The 17,901-nt window shown below is 43.0% G+C and overlaps 1 protein-coding gene across 7 annotated transcripts in view; it reads right to left on the bottom strand.

The window, feature by feature from the left end:
* Esrrg (estrogen related receptor gamma) overlaps positions 1–17,901 on the bottom strand; it is a 614,884-nt gene that overhangs the window by 543,363 nt on the left and 53,620 nt on the right. The window contains exon 1 of one of the 7 annotated variants that reach the window (XM_085843708.1): positions 16,653–17,894. The exons of the other annotated variants lie outside the window; for them this stretch is intronic. The gene's annotated coding sequence lies outside the window, so the exon portion shown is untranslated. Of the gene's footprint in view, positions 1–16,652; positions 17,895–17,901 lie in introns of those variants that run through there. 7 annotated transcript variants of the gene reach the window in all.

Here is a 17,901-nt window from a genome sequence, read left to right as displayed (position 1 = left end):
AAAGAGACAGAAACATTTGGATGGTAAGAGCATTCAAGGAAGCAATACAGGGAACTGGAACAAACACTAAGACCTGTGGCTTCAGACATGTGCTGATTGACATGACAGACTGACAGCTTACACATGGCACCTGAGTCTGTTTTCTAACAGTAAAGGGCTTGTAAAATTTTGAGCTTTCTAGAAACAGTGAAAGACTGCATGAGGATAATTACTGTCAGATTTTCTAAAGTAAACACTTCAGGCTGGAAGATGGATTCAATGTGTTAGAAAGAGAGGATTTTATAACCAACTAAACTATCTTGCAAATACAAAGGATTCAAATAGTAATTTAGGCAAGAACCTACACTTGGTCCTATTCTAAGGATCATACATAAAAAAAAAAAGTCAAAATGATTACAGTAAACAACAAGTGTAAGCAGGCGTTTAGAAATATACTTAGCTATAGGTTTCAGACCAAAACATGGCTAGGATGTAGCAGAGGAAGAGTTTTTAAGAGTCTGCCCTGAGAGGGTTACCATATTAAAATGAGGAAATGGGAGAGAAGCAACTATTTTTAAAAGCTTTAAAATTTCAATAACCACATTGGGACCAGTATTAATATTCTTCTTCTAAAAATACTATACATAAAATATGTGAAAAAAATGTGAGTGATATTGGAACATCTAATTCTACTACCCCATGTCCTACATAGGCAAGACTGATAAAGAATGAAGGAAGCATGTGTGATTTAAGAGAAATTAAATATAAACGTGTCATCTACCAAAAGGTATGAAACAATGAACAATCCCATCAAGCAAACTGGGGTCTTTCAGCATCATTTCTTACCCAGAAACAGAGGGCCCCTAGAAAAATGGGCTCAATCTAGGTCTAGGACAGGAACTGTATAAGACAAGCCTGAGACATCTTATACTCACAGAAAATGGTAAAGCTGCCAAAGGCTTTCAACATGGTGCTGAAAGAACTCAAGAACAAGGTTTCAAGGTCCCCTCTGGCTGAGGGGATAAGGCGGATTTCAGTCATCATTTGGCTTTTCTAAGGAAAAACTGTAGTTTTGCTGAAAGGATCAAGCAGGCCTACATGTGATCCAATCTGTAGATCCAGTTGTCACTTTTCATAAGGTGCAGGTGACATAAGAACCCTTTGGACATCACCGCAAATGTGCAGTCTGTGCAGTTCAGGCACAGCAAGCTCTGTACAGACCACAAGGGCAGGAGTGGGATCAACAGAAGTCTTACAAAGAGCCTAAAAATGCACCATGTGTTTATTTCTTTAGGACTAAACCTAGATCCTCCTGCCTGCTACACAAATGTTCTTCTCCTGAGCTAGAACCAAACTGAGACATTTGGCTTTGGGGGTTGGCTTTTAAGGACAATACCGAGCTGTAGTGTTTGGGCAGTGCAAAGTGGGCAGTGCACACATTTCTAAGATTAAATACTGAGATGGTTTCTATATGCTTGGCCCAGGGTGTGGCACTATTAGGAGGTATGGCCTTGTTGGAGTAGTTGTGTCACTGTGGGCGTGTGATTAAGACCCTCACTCTAGCTGCCTAGATGCCAGTATTCTGCTGGCAACCTCCAGATAAAGATGTAGAACTCTCAGTTCCTCCTGCACCATGCCTGTCTGGATGCTGCTATGGTGTCTCACCTTGATGATGATGGACTGAACCTCTGAACCTGCAATCCAGCCCCAATTAAATGTTGTCCTTATAAGAGTTACCTTGTTCGTGGTATCTGTTCACAGCAGTAAACCATAATTAAGACAAACACCCATTGCAGCACTATATATAATGACCAAGTTACAAAATCAGGCTAGATATCCAACAACAGATTAATGGTTTGAAATTAAAGTGCTGTGTATATTTATCTAACTCACTCACTCTCTCTCTCTCTCTCTCTCTCTCTCTCTATATATATATATATATATATATATATGTGTGTGTGTGTGTGTGTGTGTATTTACATATATATATATATACACATATATGTGTGTGTATATGTATATATACACATATATATTTATGTGTGTATGTTTTGTGTGTATATAAATACACATATGAGTATTGTACATCGGTAACAAAGAATAAATTTCTGCCATTTACCAAAAAAATGTACATAACTGAAGATCAGCAAAATATTAAGCAAAATAAGTCAGACACAGGAAGAAAATAATGCTGCCTTTCCCTCATACACGAAATCTAGATTTAAAAACATGTCTTTGTAAAGTTGTTTTTAACGTAGAAGACCATATAGATTCACTGGGTTTTTTATTTTTAACCCGTTTCTTCCTGAGTGCCCCCACCTTTACTAGGGTCTCATGTTTTATGATTAAGTTGGAATAAATTTAGCAAAGGGATATAAAATATAGCAAGGCTATGACACTGTGGTGTTGTGAGACAGAGATGCAGGCCAGTACCTTGCTCATGGCTAAGGCTCCTCAACTGTTGCTTAGGGTCTCTTGGAAACCTATGGGCAGGGCGACATCTCACATATCCTAAGATGTTGTCTTTCCAAGTGTCTAAATGGTTTCATTTCTTAAGAAACATGCTAGGATCCAAAGGTGAGAATGAACTTTGAATCAAGACAGCACTAAGCAAGCGGTGGGCAGATAGACACAGGGGATAAATGTCTCGGAGTGCAGATGTCTCATTTCAGAGCAGTCAAAACAAACTTAGAGGCACCTGTTTGTGGTTGTGGGCAAGGTAATCCTTACAAGTGATTGTTTTACCCCTGTTTATTCTGTCTCAGAATACTTCAAGCTTTCATGCATGGCTCTTTTAACTGGTGTGCTTGGTATCTCTAGTGACCAAAAAGAACAGTTATAAAGCATCCTGCACATTTGTTCTCCCTCACCAAAGGTCTCAAGATCCCCTGTTCCAAATTATCTATCAGGATACTGGGTAGGATTTTCCAGAGTTAGTAATGTGAAGAAAAAAATAATCCTGTTTAAGACAAAGGCAAAATCGAAGCTTTCAAATTGCCCCTTCACAGTCAGGATGAAATAGCCTGCCAATCACCAAGAAAGAATTCAACCCCAATTCATAAGAATGCCATCTCTCAGTTCTCTGAGAAATAAGTGTGGGGGGGGGGTCCTAAATCACAAATAAATAAGCAGACTGACCCTCTCAAAAGGAGATGCCGCACATCTAGAAAGCTAAATGCATGTAGATTAGGCCTGAAGGTGTGTAACCCTCACAAGTATTACCTCCTATAAGGCTGCTTCCAAACCAGAGAAATAAAGAGCTCACTTGCCCTGAATATACGGAATAAAAAGACAGTTGCATCCGACTGCAGCAAAGGCAACCCCGAATTCACAGAGGTTTTATTAAAAACAGGAAAAGGTCAGTCCTCTTCTCCCCCCAAAGGAATGCCCGGGGCTTGTAGGAATTATTACTCCAAGATAGTTTCTTTATTAAATTTACTGTGCAGAAATAGACAAGCAAAGCTCGGGGTGATGCAGAGGCTGAGCACACTCCCTCTCTCTCTAGCTAGCGTCTACATGGAAGCCCAAACACGACCCGTGGAGCGGGCTCCTCCTCCAAGAATATAACAATGGAAGGAAATTTTAAAACTGGAATTTTTAATGAGCCCAGAAACACACAAATTGTCTACAGACAAAAGGTATGTTGCTCTCACCTCTCCACACCAGGGCTTGATTTGTTGAGATACCAGGTCTACCACCCCTCACGACCTCACTGCCAGGCAGATACGGAAGCAGCCATCGACCTTTAACCTACGTGTGTTTCCACTTAGAACCAAGTGTTCATTAAGGAATGTGAAGCAAGGAGGGTATAGATTGAAGGTGGCCCAGCATGGCTTGTTTAGTAAACATTTTCAACATGGGCAGTCACAGAGAAATCTCAGAGCAAAGTGAAACGCCATCTTAAAATGGATTCCGGCGACACCCCTGGTGTGTGAATTAACTCTATTTGTATTAATATTTAGAATGTCACATGAGATGCTGCAGCTGGTTTGGCGTGACACTCTGGCTGTTCTCCACAGCATTCTTATCACGAAAATGACCATGTTTCAAAGGCTGTGCCATACTCACGGTGGGAGAAATTTTCCAAGAATGAGAAAGACAAAAATTCCTCCCCCAAAAGCCCAGGCTCTGCCTATTAAACAGCCAAGATTCCCAGCTGCCGGTGGCCACATTTTGGGGTAGTGAGGGGCCTGGGTAATTCTGCCTCTTTACACTTTAGATCGGCCTGCTGTGAGACAAGTCTGGGCCGGGAGCATGGCTCAGTGGGAACAGTGTATGCCTCGAAAGCAGAAGGCCCTGAGCTTGATTTCCCCAGACCTAAGTTAAAAGAAGCCAGGTAGAGCATGTCCCTCATCCTACTGCTGGAGAGGTAGAGAGGGGGACAATCCCTTGGGGTCCATGGGCCATTTAGTCTAGCATATCTGGCAAATTCCAGGCCAGTGAGAGATTATCTCAAAAACCAAGATGGATGGCAACTGGGGAAGGATACCTGAGGTTGTTATACCTGTACACACACACACACACACACACACACATACACACACACAGCCATATACACAGGTACTTACACAGACAGGTATATAGGTACACACATATACATGCATGTATACACATGTACACATACATGTATGCATAGGTCCATATATACATGTACACAGGTACAAAGACATACATACCCACACTGTACATACACACAGAAAAAGGAGAATCGGATGCTCCAAAACTACGCCCATACAATGTCAGAAAGGACACACAGAGCCTTACACAGAACGTAGTGTACTCCTTACACTAGGGCGATAACATGGCGAGGCAATACTTAGTGATTTCAGTTCTCGAGCTGAAACCAAGGCCATCTTCAGAAATGGAAGCCCTCTCTGGACACCCTTTGTAGCCAGCATCGCAAACAGGAACAAGACTGGTTTAGATCAGCAAAAACTGGGTAAAGACAAATCCCTCCCTTCGGTGTCTAGCTTCAAGTGCTTCTTAACATCAAACACTTTTATGGCCTAGAAATGAAAACATCACCTGGTTTGGGCTGTATTTCTTTTCCTTGCAGGTTTCTGGTAGAGATGTCAATAAATCTAACGCAGCCAGAAAGAAAAGGAAGAACAATAAAAATAAGGATGAAGTTCATGCCACTTCATCAACCTGTAATCAAAAGGGAGCAGCGGTGGGCACGGACGCCATGGCCTGCTTTCTCCCTCTGTTGAGATCCCTCTGTGGGATCCATCCTGGGAGAAAGAGTATCTGGTTTGGGGCTCTGGGGTTTGGGGATACTGTTACCCCCTCCTCTCCTCTTCCCTCTTTAATGGGTTCTAGAAAAAGCGTAGGAGATTGCTGTTTCAGCAGACAGGGGAAAGAGTGTGGGTATGCTGTACGGGGTTATTTTTATATTTAATCCAAGAGAGGACTATGCAACCCACATGACTCTGAAAAGCATTTTAGGAAGTTGGCAAGGGAGCAAGCCACCTTCTGCTATCTCCTGCTGCGAAGTAACCGTATCCACGGTATAGATATGTTCTTCAAAGATATCAATAGCACAGATAATTAAGTTAGCGCAGCAAACCAGCTCCGCGCTTTGAAGTGTGCCTACAGTTGGTGTACTAGCCTTTCCCTCGCCTGCTAGGCTAAGCCTCCGATCTCCTCACACATGTTAACAATCCTGTGACCTTTAGTCTCTCCTCATTATCACATTATTTACGTTGCCCAACCACGTGGGGCCCACCATTAAAAAAAATACACCACTTAGAAACAGGGACAGCAAGCTAACAGCCTCAGATTCAGACTCCAGTAGGGTCAGAAGAACCTTCCAGAATGGGAGTTAAGAGTCTCTAGACTCAGCTCTACTGCTGCCAAAAAAGAGCACCAAGAGGTGCAAGAGAGGGTCCTCATACTTTGGAGTGCATAAATGCCCAAACTATTGGAGCTCTTTCCAAAGTGATGAGTTACTGGCTCCGACCCAGTCTTGACTTTTTCCGCACTTCGTATTTGTGTGTGTTGTATGTACACGTGGGAAGGGATGAATAAGCATGGGTGTGGAGGCCAGGGGTCATAACTGGGCATCTTCCTTTATAAGGGGGCAGACATTCACTGAACCTAGAGCTTGCCCTTTGAGCTAGAATGACTGGCCAGCAATCCACTGGGATCTACTTGTCTCAGCCTGTCCCTAATACCAAGGTCCCAGATATGCACTGCCACACCTGGCTCCATTATGTGCTGAGGATCCAAACTCAGGGGATTTTGTATAAGGCAAATGTCTCAGAAGTCCAAGAGCACCCTGCGTGTGACCCCAGAAGCAAGCACTGTGCCTTTTCCCTTCTTTGTGGAATTTACATCATGCAGCCTTCAGAACATAAGTCATAGATAGCCATAAGAACTAAGGCTGAACAATGTCAAGCCACTTCATCCAAGGGCGGCAGCCTTTACATGCAGAGGCCCCTTCAGGGAATAAACAAATGGTGGCTAACCATTTAACCACCAGACATGGGCTTTTCTAGATAATTCTGAGGCTTACCCATATCACACTCAGCTCATCTACTCCCATAAAGTGTCATGACATCAATCCTGAGCTCTTGTGTTCTCTCTCTCTCTCTCTCCTTCTCTCTTTCTCTCCCCTCATGTGTTCATGTTATGTGTACACGTGTTCATGTGTGTACATGTCTGTGTTAGCCAGAAGTCATACTTAAGTCTCATTTCTCAGGAATTATCCACCTTGTTTTTTGAAAGATGAACTCTTTAACCAGTAGCTCATCTGCCAGCTAGGGCTAGCTGATTCTCCGGGATCTTCCAGGGGCTGAGACCACAAGTGCAGGCTACCACAGTGGACTTTTCTATGTAGGTCCTGGTGAGTTAACTCAGGTTCTCATGCTTATAAGAACAACCGGGTGAGCTCTTTCCCTAGCCCCTCATCCTGCCATGAAAATTGATATGGGAATTTTATTTCCTTCATCTCAGGTACTAGGTCTGGGGACTCACTGTTCTTCAAGAAGTCCTTTTATATTAAGAAAAAGTCAGAGGTGCCTGATCAGCTACTACAAAGATAAATCACCCAGGATATCCATTAGTGTCCCATAAATTCCACTGCTCAGAATGCTGATATATTTCTAGTGATTTGTGATGTTGTCCTTTCTGGGGTTTGATGGCAACTTAGGTTTAATACAAAAAGACCGGTTTGGCCAAGGTAAAATACGAAGCCATGACAAAACAAATTCTCTATATTCCCAATCCCCTGGTAGGTGTAAAAGCAACAGATCCCAGCTCCTAAAAGCTTCCAGCCAAAATCTCCACTGGAAATATGACTCCCCATGTGGCATTTCCAGGAGGAAATCCCACTGTTAAATGTATACTCGAAGACAATCCCAAGAGGCCTGCTTAGAGAAATTCTATTTTATTTTTATTTCAAACCTAAGTGAGCTTCACCTAACCCTTATGGTGATTTAAGAGGAAACCACCATTCACTTCTACAAACTCAGAATAAGGCTGAAGACAGAGCCAGCTTAAAGGGGACAGTCACAGGTGGGAAGCGACAGCTCATGTTTAAAAGGCTGAGCTGCAAAGGACACCCACTCTGCGTCATTTACATACAGTCTAAAAACGAGTTCAGTCAATAATGACCATAGGAGAAGGGAAGACAGGCACGCCTGGGGTCCTCTGTAGAACCAGACTATGCAGTGTTACATAAGCTTTCTCCCTCCTCCCTCTAGAAGCAAACACAATCCTCCTTGATGACAGGAACCCTTATGTCCCAGAGAAACGCTCCTGCAGTAATAGCTCCATAGAATAAAGGCTTGAGCAGCCAGGGCATTTAGAGAAACAAACCTTCCCTATTTCCAGATACTCTGCCATCAAGGCCCTGTTTCCTTGCGCTTCCTGCCAGGAGCTCATTACAGTCCTGCAGGCTCCAGGATTGGAGGGTACAGCCATTGTACCTCCACTGTGAAGCCGCTCTGAGGTTTAGATGAATTGACACAAGCACAAAGACTTTGAAAAGTGTCTGGTGTGTTCAGTAAGTTCTCTGGAATTTGAAGCCATTTAAATCGTGACTGCTGCAGTTGGAGGTTCTGTTAGCCACGAGCCACTGTGTTCTCAATATCTACAAAGTGAGTGTGTGGCTTCTTTGTAGTGGTAGATTTTCCCATGTCTCTCCTATGACCTATGGGGAGAAGTCAGAATAGCAATGTCAACCATCTTACAAACCTAAAGTTACTCTGGTCACCCACTTCCTAAGTGGCTTTTTAAAAACCTCATGTGTTTAAAGCAACAAGTCCTCTCGGTCTTGACATTATCAGTTCTAGCTCTTTGGGGTACCTGTTATTGGGGGTGCTCCTAATCAGTGCATGTTTTAAGAACTCATAGGGCTCCTCTCACTGGATACTAACAAAACTTTCTATCCAACCATTTTAATCCAAATTGTCAAGATATTGTTAAGTGTCCACTGTAGGGAAATTATCTCAAGAAGTATTGGTCAGAATTCATTTTGGAACAAACAAGTAAGGTCTGTAAATCTCGCCTCAGACATCAGATGCTCGCTCACCCCATAACAGACTCAACTCACACCACAAATAGCATTTTACTAGCAGTAAGTGAAACCCACAGCCTGGCAGGGTCAATGAGATGTTTAGCTCTAACAAGCTACGGTGAGCAAAACAGTCCAAAGTTCTCCATATATGCAAACTCAACATTTAATTTTCTGCAAGATTACCCACAATAATTACAAAGTTTCCATAATGCAGCCGCAAAAGCTTGGAACTCTGAGATACATAAGAATTGATCTCCGATCTGTTACCTTTGCTGTGTACTGTGCCCATGTAACGAACCGAACAGGGGCACACCATGCTCTCCCCTTAATATTTAGGAGTATTAAAGTGAAACTATCCTAAAATTAGGTTACTTAGCAACGTGGTGAAGAGAAACACACAGCAAAGCAAAAGCATATAAACAACCCTGAGGTGACCAAGCACCCACTTTGCTCCTAAGCACGCATCCCTTAACTAAACATATTTGCCTTGGTCATCCTAAATCATGGTTTGACATTCTAAAGATGTTGTTCCAATACTTTTGTGATAGCGCTACTGGTTAATGATGGCTCAAAGGTACCAAGTTGGCATTCACATGACACCAGTTTGTTCCATCTGCCAGTAACACACAGACCTTTTGAAGCCTTCCCATAGCTGGAGTAGACTTTCTACCGGGAATCTGTAGTTGAATGCTGACTATGGTAGATCAACTGCAAGATTTCAGAGCCATTATCGAAAGACATAATTTCTTTGTCATGGTCTTAGCATTAAGCTGCGTCAAGAAATCCATCCTAAAACACACACAGCTGTATTGGGATGTTATTTACTCGATAGCTGTCAAAGCTCACTGGAGAGAAAGCACACATTCGTTTCACCTTCAAACAGCCATGTGACTAATAAAGCTACATTCCAAAACAAAACAAATAAAAAGGCACCCATATTTTAACTGAGGAAGCTCCCAGTGATTTTTTTTTTTAATTAAAGGTATTAGATTAAGGACAGTTGAACCATCCAACACTTCCTTGGTTCTTCAAGATGATGTCACTGATAGGGCCTCGATTTCATGGGAAATCAGGTGGGGTCCTGAACTAGGTAACACAGGACTTAAACTGATAAGTGCAAAGCCATTTCTCTTGCTGTGAGTGGCTTGAGTCCATGTGAGAATAGAGTATGTTTCTGCTCTACTATGTGACCCCAGAAATAGAACGATACTAGGAACTGACAGAAGAGATCAACATCATGGGAAATTGTTCACCGGCACTGACCCTCCCCTAGCCCCCATCCTGTCCCCTTTCCTTGCTTTTCTCTCCTTCTACACTACACTAACTTTTCTTTCATTTTAAGGCTTATTTTAGTCTCAGTTTTGTGTGTGTGTGTGTGTGTGTGTGTGTGTGTGTGTGTGTAGGTTTGTGCATGTGAGCACAGGTACCTAAGGAGGTCAGAGGAAGATGTCAGGGTCCCTGGAGCTAGAGTCACAAGCCTGTGTGAACCGCTGATGTGGATACAGGGAACAGAACTCCAGTCCAAGCAGCAAACACTCTAAACCGCTGATCCATCTCTCCAGCCCCTGAAGTTTCTTTCCCATGGAGGAGAAAATGTGACTGGGCCGGGTTGGGGGGGGGGTGTGGCTACCTCACAGCCTTGGCTACCATATAGAATACACAATGACCTTGTAAATGTTTTCTTCCCTCAATTCTCTGGGCCCTTTGCCTGCTTCTCAGGCTTCTTTATACTCAGATCTCCAGTCCACCTTTTATTGAGCCTCTTTCAGTTGAGGATTCTGTAAGATGGGATCAACCCAGATCTAGATTTTTGAGACCCAGTTTCTGGTATTGTTTTTATTTTTTTTAAGCAAGCTTGTTCTGAACAAGCCACTTCATCATGTAAAGCTAACTCAGCTGTAAAAGGAAAATGATAATTTGTGATTTCAAAACATTCACAACACAAATACCATGTATTATTAGAAGAAATACTTATATTTAGAGCAACAGAGAGTCGGTTCCCGTATGTTTTACTTGAAGCAGTGTGGAGGCAAGAGTTGAGTCATGGAGCACACACTGTATGCTTTACAAGGACAGCTGGATGGTTCTGTGACCTTGGGAAGGGAAAGGCAGAGGCCTGGCTTCCTCCCTTCTTCCATCCCTTCTCTCCATCTCTAGCAAGTAAAATCACTGAAAGTGCGGCTGGGAAGCCCCTGGATTTCCCCCAAGAAGAGTTGTGAGGGCCCTGACTGGTGGCCTCAGTTCTGGAAGACTCAAACTGTCATAAGTAGTCTGACCTTGACGGTGACCTTGGGAATTGTGAGGATCTTGAAATCCCCTCTCTCTAGCCTACCTTGGATCATATTTCATTTCCAACACAAAGGTTTGGCACATGATTGGTTTTGGCCCCCTGTACTTACTGCAACCTACATCTTCAAAATGAGCATGCAGAGCAGGAAGTACCACTTGCAAGAAAATCCCATCTGCTCCACAGACAGAGTGCCAGTCCCTCATCACAAGAGCCACGGGTGGCCATCTGGGGAGAATGCCATGGCACCCGGTGGGCCCCAGGAGGCTACAGCCCAAGATGGCACAGTGCTCTGTCCAGCACCCAGTCTTTGTTCTAGAAAACAATAGATACCATTGCCCTCCATCACGCCTCGGACTTGTCAGCTTGCAGGTTGCAGCAAACCTGTATATGAGGGCTCCATTTTACTTCGGCAAGACCCTCACCGCACACCTAGGTATGTGAGTCTCCTCTTTCTTGTGTCTCCATTCCTTACAAATGAATCACACCACATAGATGAGAAAAGTCTGGGAGTCAGATTCTAGAGAGTGGCTTTTCTGCCAGCTACGCAGTAGCTAAGCCATGTGACTCAGTTTCCTAATGTGGAACGTTGGGAGGAAAAGGTGGCTTGTTTTGCTCAGATCTTTTCTGGTTCGTTTAAAGGGGCCAAGGGAGTATTTCTTTAAGTGAAAAGTATCAGACTATACAAATGCATAGTTTCCTCTATGAATAGTAACCTAATCTGTGCCTAAGCATCAAGAGCACAACAGGACATTAGGCTTTCCTCCCCTTCCCCGCCAGGGTTAGTACCTTAAGGATGTGAAGGTGGTTGTATTATCTGACAAATACTGATGCACCAGGATTTCTTCCTGCTTTGTGTCTACCATTACTTTTGCATGAAACACTTCAAGCATAATATAGAAGATTGTTCCAGACCTAAAAGTTAAATGGTCATGATGCAAGGTTCAAAGTCATCAACTGTTCTGCTTCTTACTAAATGATGCTAAAAATTGGTTAAAGTGAGAATGACCTAAGATTCCCCACTTTCCCCTTCTGAAAGGACTGTCTAGTTACAAAATGAGCCCCTACCCATCTATGTATCTGTCTCCCTCCATCTCTCTCTCATTTCTCATCTTTCATTACAGAAAAATCTACTTTTCTACTTTTTCTGAACAAAGTCCTACAAACTGTGTCCACATAAATAGGGCAGAGTGCATACAATGAACAGGGAAGGCAATAAATCCAAGCCTGGCCCTGTCGCCCATTAGCTGGAGATGTGGGCAAGTTCCAACACCTCTAGGAGGCTCCCTGTTCTCATTTATAGGATGGGGATGAAAGTATATATCATGTAAGAATAATGAGAGAATTGGCACAATTAGATACCACACACAGTGCCTGGCACAGTGGGTATTTAAATGGCACAATAAAGAAGAGCCACTATTATATTCAAACTAAAAACCAGTTTCATATATTTATAACATTGTGAATAATCTGAAGAATGGGAAATTGGGAGGAGAATCACAAGGTAAGATACTGTTCTACCAGTGTTTAAAAACAAAAACAAAAGAACCATCTAATTGTTACTAATATGCACAGAGCACTTACTGTGAGTCAGACACTTTTCTTAGACTCTCCAAGTCACTAACTCAGTCCTCACCACAGTCCTAAGAAGTAGCTGGCATGCTGATTTCCACTCGGGATAAGAAAAGAAACAAAGTGGTTCAGTTGATCGGCTACATCATCCCAGAACCTTCACATGGAGTCTGGTTCCAGGACTGTGTTACAAAGTATCCTCTGAGGTCCTGAAGATCATGTGGGATGACACCTTCAAGACTAATTATCTACAATAAAGTCCTGGAGTCTGCTGATCATGTCCCTCCTGTTTAGAGGACTCAACCTGCTCTTATTTACCAACATTCTGATTTCTTCCCTTGTATAAAGAAGAAACCAGGACACCCAAGCTAAAGTTGTGAGATCTTAGAGCCCTGGTCATCACCCACCAACACCAATATTTTTATCATCAACACCATTAATCCCATCACCACACACAGTGCATGGCTCAGTGAGTATTTAATTGGCCCAATAAAGAAAAGCCACTATTATATTCAAACTAAAAACCAGTTTCATATATGAAACAGTTCATGAATGTGCCAAGACACCAGCAATGCTCAAAGTGTTTCCTATTTGTGCTACAATAAAAGGAAATGTTGAAAACCATTGACCCTCCCCAACTCTAGATGTGCATTTACAATCTTACGCTTATATTTCTACCATACACAACTCCACCATCAGTTTCAAAGGGGGAAGAAAGATGGACAGTTAAAATTAGGCGTTACCTTTCATGCTGGGGAAAGCATTTAACATAGGTAATTCTGCTTAATACTCATAACAAAACTACTATGGAGGCATTAGAGACACCCCATCTCAGCTTCCCAGCAGAAGACGTCACAGCCCTAACTGGTTAAACGTCCTTCTCAAGGTCACAAGGTGTGGTACAAGCTTTACAACTTGACCCAGGCTTCCATAATTCTTTCCTGTAGTCACTTTGAGATGGCCCACCTTTTTCTAGACTGGATGGTTTTTAATCCCGTGCATAAGCTTTCTCTTTCTGTGCCCTTTTACACTGTAAGGAAGGCATTTACTCTTAGAAGGGTGCCGAGAGGGAATGAGACCTCTGAACTTCTAGCCTGACTTCCCGCTCTGCTCTCCGGTTTTGTAACCCCGAACAACCTGTGTATTGAAGCAAATGAAGCACGTTCGGCTCCAGCCTTGCACGCTTTGTGATTTCTGGAAAAGTAGATTATGGATTGCTATCATCCTCCATTTTAACCAGAAAAGATCCTAGAACGGGTTCAGTGGGCTGGCTTTACTAGGAGGCAAGACCATCAGGCAAGGGTAGTCAAGGAAAAGGCTGGCTGGGAAGTGTGAGAAAGACATCCGCCTTGCAGCTGTCCCTGCCTGAACAGTGTCATGGGTAAACAAGGCTCCTCTCTAGAGATCTCTGCTGGCAATCTGTTTTCATTCCTTTCTTAGGGGGGAGAAAAGGAGAAATTCGTATTTTCATGGAGAATGTATTACTTTCTACATGAAACTGCCAAAAACCCAACTGTAGACAAAATCCATCTGACAAAATCCCTTAACTGCTTTGATTCAGTTCTTAAAGGAGATTAGTCGTTGGAAGGTCACAAGGAAGCCATCCCACCACACACTGCTGTGTGGGGTTTCAAAGCCTTCACTACTGAGGGGATCTCCATGCTTGATGCCCCCTCTCTCCACCGTGTTTAATCAATGAATCAACAAATAGTTCCCGAGCAAGGCTTCCCTGGGGTCTGCAGGTCACTTCAGATGTGGCTCTTCTGTTCAATAGTAGGAGAAAGAAAAACAGATTTCTCGGACTCCTCTAAAAGTTTCCATTTATAAAAGCAGAGCTGGCATCAAAAGGCTTCGGGTCTCCTGCCCCTCTCTTCCCAAGCTCTCTGATTCATACAGAAAAAGGAAACACAATGTAGCAGAGGGGACATAGAGGGAAGGAAAGAAAGGGGAAGGCAAGGGAAAACAGAAGGAGTAAGACCTGGAAAGGGCAAGGCAAGGGGGTGGCAGGAATGTGACCTTTATACCACAAGGTCAAAGGTCAAAAGAGAGCTAAACAGCAGGTCAAGCAATGTCCGCATGACGGTGTGAACTCTATGCGGACAGACTTATGCTACTACTGGTTTTTAATACAAGTAACAACGTTGCTGGCCAACTGGGGAGTGAAACTCTTACACTTAGGGTAATTATCTCTTCCTAAGCTTTTTTTTTTTTTTTATGACTCTGTGTGTGTGCCCTCAACTCTAGCAAACGTTGTCATACATATAATTAAATGTCTCAGGTGGAAACGTCTTTTTGACCTCAACTCTAACATGGGATTCTATACAGCTGGGTTCCCAACACCTACACTATCAGAAGTCTTAATCTGCAATAATACATTTTTTTTAAAAATACTTAATTGACCTTTCTGAATAATTTTGCATGAAAATGAAAAAACATGGAAAATACTATCTCGGGCTTTAAATAAAATGTTGTGCAGCATACTGCACGATACAATGTACTGACTTGCCATCTCCCACTCCGAGGAGATGTGCAGCTGCCCTGGTGCAGGTTGAGATGTGAATTCTGTCTGTCCCTGCCCAGCACACAGCAGGACTCTATTTAACTATGCATTTTTTTAAATCAAAAATAAACAATGAAGCCGGCAGTAGTTTATTGAGCACATACTGCGCCAGAGAGGGTGCTGAGCATTTTCTATGCGCTAGCGATCTGTCCCATCACCCCTGGCTTGCTTTAGTGCCCTCTGTCTACCAACAAGAACACAAAGGTCAGACGAATGAGGCAGGCTCACATAAAATCTTAAGCTTGTTCAGCCAAAAGCAGAAGCGCCACACACATCTCCACAGACCGAGACTCCTTCTAAGCAGCCACGAGTGACACTTCCCCACGAGTGACACTTCCAACTGTGCTCTTCAGCTTCAGCAACCAAGGTGAAGAAAGATTAGGAACGGAATTTCTATTGCAATTGCCCCAAACCTCTCTCTGACAAGATATTCTCAACGTGCACTTGAAATTCCCCTCCCCAACGCATATTAATTACCTGAGATTCATCATGTTTTAATAAGCACAGTTTGTCTTAAAGTATCAAGCAAGCCCTAACCCACATCCTTAGCCAGGACATTCTGAAGAATTTGCCAGTCTGAATACCACTGAACCACCCTAGCATCTTTCAAACTCTAATTTTAAAAACAACCACCACTCATGACTTGTAAGTGTTAACATGTAACGCTTCGGTCTGAACAGTTTGCTTGATAATATCTTGAGAGGAGATGGAGAGGCCCCTGCCTTTAGCTCTCCTTAAGCTCCAACACACAATTTCCTTAGGCTGATTGGTTCTACCATGGTGATACTAATAGGAAAAGATACACCTGAGGTCTATACAACTCAGCATGACCTCAGAGGGTGTTCAACTACATAGCTAGTCAGAAGGATCTATATATCAAAAAGAGGCAAAATATAAGCCCACGGTTTCCTTTCGTTCCCACATTATGTGATCGTTTATACAACGTAGGAGGGAACAGAAGCCCAGCCCAAAACACCCATTCAAGCTCTCTTTCACTTTAAGACAAACATGCCTAGGAGTCCTTATCATAAAGTATCCAGGAGACTGAGAGCATCCTTGTTCCTCCACCCTGTGTGCGACAAGATCTACCTCCAAATCCCGACAAGGGCAAAGCTGAGGCCCTCAGCCCCTCTAAGTTGTGGACCAGACTTCTCTCCTTGTTGCTACTTATAAGCACAGCTGGACACAGTTCATCACACTAACCATGAGTGAGTACCTAACACAGACACAGTTTATTCAGTAGTGGTGGTTGACGTTTTAAGTTGAAAGCAATTTATAAAGACCATCATTTCCACACACAGTCACCGTCACTCCCAGAGAAGAGCAGATGTCATCCCGAGACCTGGCCCTTTCAGAATCCAGAAAGGGTCTGCATGCATTAAGAGAGCAAACAAACAAACAAACAAACAAAAACCTGAGATTAGACTCAGGACTCCTACTTCCCCCAGGCTTCTAATGTGTTCATTATTATCCTACAACTTGTGTTCATTATTATCCTACAAAAGTTGATTTGAGAGCAAATAACATTTCTCAGAAAGACCAAGGTTACAGATTAATCCAGAGAACCAGGAAGAAGCAAAGACAGATGTATCACTTAAAAGGGACATGGAGTGACCTGTGATCTTGTTACATCTAGTCTAGAGGAGTTGCAACGTGCAGGAAGCACGGTCATCCATTAAAAAAAAAAAAAATTACTCAGCTTTATTTTGTTTTGCTTCTAAACTAAAGGTACTTACCACTGGAATTCCACAAGTCCCCATGCTTTCCCCACAACGCACAGGCTACCTTTCTCCGTGGAAGCCCAGAGGAGGGCCTGTCCAGTTCAAGGAGATCCTTACTCTAGTGGGTTAGAATTAGGCAAGGGGGGAAGAGAAAAGACAGACTTTCCCTTTAAAACTGAACATAAGCGGATCCCGAATCACATGACCTTTTACCGTAATTTCTATTAAAATCATTTCATGTCTGGTTGCCCCTGCTCTCCTGGCTCATTTGTATTGTTTACAACAAGCCACTGCACAGCCAGTTGGTGGCTGACTCCATGGTTACCCGGTTTTACATTCACTAGTTAAATGGAATGCATCTGGGCTGTGGGTTCCAGGGAGCAGGCTCTTAAGTAACCACAATCCAGCTATCAATCAGGCTAATCTGAGAGAAATTAATCTTATAAACGTAAGTATTGTTGCAGATTAAAAATTGATAGAAAGAGGGCACCAGCTTTTACAGGCTGGAGTTCCAAAAGTGGGTAGGTTGAGAGACAGCTCAGAGCCCAGCGGTGTTTGGTTTGTGGTCCTTCTGACAGCCAGTCAGGTTGGGTACCTAAAAGGCTTTCAGAGGTAATAGACCACCCTCGACAAGCAAACTCGCTACCCGCCTTCCCCCAGAGACCTGAACATTTCTTTCACCTGGCAGCCCTTAGAATCAAAACACAGGTTTAACCAGTCTGCAACCCAAGCAAAGTAAATTAAACAGATGCATCCAGGACCGTCAGACACCAGACAAACACTGAGTAGGATTCAATTAAAACCGAACCTCAGAGGAATATGCTATGAGTAAATTATAACTGCAGACTGGTACAGTTTATGGAAAGGAAGCACGCTACAAACTCATTCCATTGTCCAGGAATTTATGTAGTTAATTCTTTAAAAGCATTCCCCCCAGAGCTAACTTGTTCCTCAAGATGGACAAGACCAACAATTATCGGCCCTAATAAAAACTGAGAAGTTGTATAGTTTAATGCCCACAATAATTGGCCCACGAGCCACATCTATGTGCTAACTGAGAAGGGCAAATAGCTAGAGCTAAGATATTACAACCTCCGTCTACTGCAAAGTCACTGTATCAGAGGCTACAATTGATCTGTTGCCTCAGAACGAATTGAAACTGAATGTAACATAAGGTCGGAAAAATCCCTTCTGTACTGCTAATCGGATATTGTATAATGGTTGATTGCAGCTTTGCCTTGTCCCATTGCTGCCTAAATCATAC

The sequence above is a fragment of the Mus caroli genome, unplaced genomic scaffold (genome assembly GCF_978045245.1).
Source record: "Mus caroli unplaced genomic scaffold, Mus_caroli_1 scaffold_1, whole genome shotgun sequence".
Taxonomy (NCBI): Eukaryota; Metazoa; Chordata; class Mammalia; order Rodentia; family Muridae; genus Mus; species Mus caroli.
This window is presented reverse-complemented; position numbering and strand designations above follow the sequence as displayed.